This window comes from Sinocyclocheilus rhinocerous, unplaced genomic scaffold, assembly GCF_001515625.1.
Source record: "Sinocyclocheilus rhinocerous isolate Xijiao unplaced genomic scaffold, SAMN03320098_v1.1 scaffold1038, whole genome shotgun sequence".
NCBI classification, from domain to species: domain Eukaryota; kingdom Metazoa; phylum Chordata; class Actinopteri; order Cypriniformes; family Cyprinidae; genus Sinocyclocheilus; species Sinocyclocheilus rhinocerous.
The window spans coordinates 413,948-417,937 of record NW_015632707.1 but is presented as its reverse complement, the minus strand read 5'-3'; the positions used below and the strand labels follow the sequence as shown (position 1 = coordinate 417,937).

Below are 3,990 nucleotides of genomic sequence, written 5' to 3'. Positions count from 1 at the left end.
TGACCTCACGTTGTGTCAATCACATTTACACACTGCCTCCGAAACTTTCGTCCGATTTAAAAAAAAAAAAAAAAATTCAGCTTTCATTTTAATTTTAGTTTGTTTCAGTAATTTGTGATTTATTTATTTGGACAAATTTTTTTGTTGTAAGCTTTATTTTAGTTATTTGCCAAGTTAATTTTCATTTTTCTAGACTTTCATTTAATATTTATTTTATTTTAGCTTTATTTCAGTTATGGATTTTTTTGTTTTTAAATGTTCAAGCTTGATTTCAAGCACTGAAGACTGATATGTGGCAATTTTTTTTTTAAATTAATGTGTTGACATATTGAAACCGTAAGCTAGCAGGACAGATTTGCTGTTTGCTTTGCTAGTCAAATGTAGGTAGATGTGGGCTACTGCCATTGAGATGAATGGCAATTTCTTTTTCATGTTTTTAAAAACTCTTGTTAGGTGTTAGTGCCAGTGTTATTTTAGTATTTTTTTTTTTATAAATATTTTCAACTAGATTTAAAAAAAAAAAAATAATTCAGCTTTCATTTTAATTTTAGTTTGTTTCAGTAATTTGTGATTTATTTATTTAGACAAATTTTTTTGTTGTAAGCTTTATTTTAGTTATTTGCCAAGTTAATTTTCATTTTTCTAGACTTTCATTTAATATTTATTTTATTTTAGCTTTATTTCAGTTATGAATTTTTTTGTTTTTAAATGTTCAAGCTTGATTTCAAGCACTGAAGACTGATATGTGGCAATTTTTTTTTTAATTAATGATTTATTTAATTATCTGGGTTTAAAAATGCCTCTCTTATAAGCTGTTTGTGGCAGTGTTATTTTATTATTATTATTTATAATGTAATATAGTATTTATTAATATTTTGAATTAGATTTTTTTTTGTTAACTTTTTAATTTTAGATTCAGCAATTTACTGTATGCACTTTTTTTCTTTCATTTTAGTAAACTTATATAACTGATTTGCTGCTTGCTTTGCTAGTCAGATGCTATTAGACAACCGTTAGCATGGTTACCATTATGGATGCAAAAGGCATGTTTCTTCATTTGTATTCAATTCAAAAGTGGTTCCATACTCTGACAAACCTTTTTTTTTTTTAACTGACAACATGAGTAACGTCTTAGCTCCCGAGAGTCGCTAACCAGCTACTGCTGCTGGGACGAATGACCATGCTAACCAATACTCTTGCTAAAGAGCATTTTGTTGACAAAATTTTTATTGGAGTAAAAGATCAGTATTTTTGGTCAGTTTCCTGAAGAGAAAATTAGTGTATTGTGTAAACAAATAACTTGGTCAACATTGCACAGACAAAGCCTTAGTTTGTTTATATGAAGAGATTTATTTTATTTGTGTTATTTATTTGATTTGGGGCTTGTTTTAAATTTTCAATTTAGTTTTGTTATTTACATTTACATTATATTTAAATTTTGATATTTAGCAGATGCTTTTATCCAAAGCGACTAACAAATGCGGACAATAGAAGCAATCAAAACCAACAAAAGAGCAATAATTTACAAGTGCTATATTAGTATATTATTATAGTGTTATATTTCAATTTCACAAAGAAACGTACAGTATTTTGTCCAAGCAATAATAAAAGGACACATTTAATTTAATTTATAAATTATATTAAATCTTATTTAAAAAAAAAAAAAAATTGTGAATCGAATCGTGAAATCAAAATCGTGAATCGAATCGTGAGTTGAGTGAATCGTTACATCCCTATTAGTAGTACACTATTGTATATGATCTCAAAGCTAATCAATACGTATTAAGAACCACATCTCAGTTTAGCAATGTAGCATAAACATTACACAGATCTGAAATAAATGATAAGTTTATGCTCTATGGATGTTATATTTGAAGTCTGAGCACATTTGGCTCTGTGTACATAGCAATAAATTAATTTCATTTCTGCACCGCAGAGGATGGTTTGAATATCTATTTTTTATACTCCTGTTCTGGCAGTATTCATAATTGAAGATAATCTACCATGCATTTTCTTTATTAATTTAATTCCCCAGTGCCTTGACATAAAATGTCTGTTTCCTTGACAAAGTGCAAATGAACGTTGAGAGCGAGACCGAAAAAAGCAGAATTGTGCGAGCAGGAGCCAACGGGGACGTAAATGATCTCGTATGATATAATGTAAGTACATTTCTCATTTCATGACAAAGTAAACATTCGTCCGTCTCTTTATTGTCTCCGATCAGTCTGTAAATACAAGCGGAGACGAAGGGGTCAGAAAATGTGCGAGATGAGCGAACAGAAAAGCGGAGTCGAGGGAATCATTCTGTCCAGACTCAATCTGATGAGATCCTCCTCTGTGTCTCTGAAAGCATTAGGTTAGACAGTGATTGCATTCCCGAATCCTATTAAGTTTATATAATCGGGAAAAGAAAGGATTATTACTCCCTATCAGTGTTTTGCTCCTTTTTCCTTTTGTGTGCCTGTAAAAGCTCGAAATTCACTCGATTTTCACTTGATTTACTGTGTCATGACTTCATCTCGACGGCTTTGTCATTTGAATGCACCACGTGACTCTCAAATGGAGATTGAGAAGCGAATGCTATTTATATGCCGGAGAAAAATCTGACGTGTCTACTCCATTAGAAGAGGTCTGGTTAGCATTGCCAGGAAAAGAGTCCTAGAAGTGTGTTTCTTTGGCAATTTCCCATTTGAAGGCAGTAATGAAGTCATCGTGTTTGCTTTTAGCGCTGGATGTCGCACTTGTTAGGTTGTTTCTCTTGTGCTGCAGTTCATTTAGATTTTTTCAATATTGTGCTTGTGTCGATATAGGTCATGTGTCTTTTGTTGCACAGTGTAGCAAGTTTTTACAAAGTCTTAAAGGAGTTTGTCACCCAGTTTGCTGAAATTTTACTCGCCCTCAGGCCGTTTAAGATGTAGATGTGTTTGTTTCTTCATCTGAACAGATTTGGAGTGATTCAGCATTACATCACTTGCTCGCCGATGGATCCTCTGCAGTGAATGGGTGCCGTCAGAACATCACAATAATCCACAAGTAATTCACAATACTCCAGTCCATCAATGAACGTCTTGTAAAGCATAAAGCTGTGTGGTTGTAAGAAACAAATGTATTTTAAGTCAATCAGAAGAAGGTACATCTGGAGACAGGAAGTGAAGCAGAATTTGGATTCGGACGTGCCTTGATGCCTTCCTGCTTTGGAATGCTGCCTCAGAAGGCAGCATTTTAGAGCTTTCGGATGCAGCCAATAGTGTCATCATCCAGCTTAACTGAGTTCAAGTTTTGTTCTCATCCGATCCGAGTGTCTGTGCAGTCAAATTGATAATACTACTGAAAAAACAAACATTAGTGTAACACTCCAAAGAGAAAGGAAAACTTGAAATCGCATCATATGACCCCTTTAAATTGTGGTCTTAAATATTTATTGTTTTTGTTTAACGTTCTCTCACAGCAGTTACAATTGGTACTAATTAACAGTATACTTTCAATACTCTCTCTCTCTCGCTCTCTCTATGTGTGTTTACTGATGGTGTTCTCTTTGTCTTTGCAGGCACACCTGAGTATACTCCAAAGATCTCATTAGTCTGTGATGAGCATCATCATCCAGCACAGACCCAAGGTACCAAAATATCTCAAAAAATCCCGTTTTATATCTTTACACCTTTGTGCCTGTCAAAAAGATACATCAGTTAGCTCATTTATTGCAGACTGTGTACAGCTGGGGTGTGTTTTTGTTCCCTTTTGTATTAACAGAACTTGTCTCGACCATTAGATTTTTTTTTCCCTTTTGTTGCACATGAATGTTAGTGTTTTAGGGGAAAGTAAATGTGGATGATGTTAGCTGTATGTAGAAAATACTTTTTATTTTTTATTAATTACTTATTTAATTATTGGGGCTGTTAATTTACATGAATTATAATTTGCACATTTAATTATGTTTGTTCATAAAAATGTGTGTGTGTGTGTGTGTGTGTGTATATATATATATATATA

At 32.7% G+C, this 3,990-nt stretch overlaps 1 protein-coding gene across 5 annotated transcripts in view; it reads left to right on the top strand.

Annotated features, from left to right (window-relative positions):
• The window catches only part of LOC107742703 (kelch-like protein 29), a 287,726-nt gene that overhangs the window by 21,731 nt on the left and 262,005 nt on the right, over window positions 1-3,990 (top strand). For 3 of the 5 annotated variants that reach the window (XM_016555728.1, XM_016555730.1, XM_016555732.1), the window contains exon 2: window positions 3,548-3,616. The exons of 1 other annotated variant lie outside the window; for it this stretch is intronic. The gene's annotated coding sequence lies outside the window, so the exon portion shown is untranslated. Of the gene's footprint in view, window positions 1-3,001; window positions 3,034-3,547; window positions 3,617-3,990 lie in introns of those variants that run through there. One more of the 5 variants, XM_016555729.1, reaches the window with a different exon arrangement.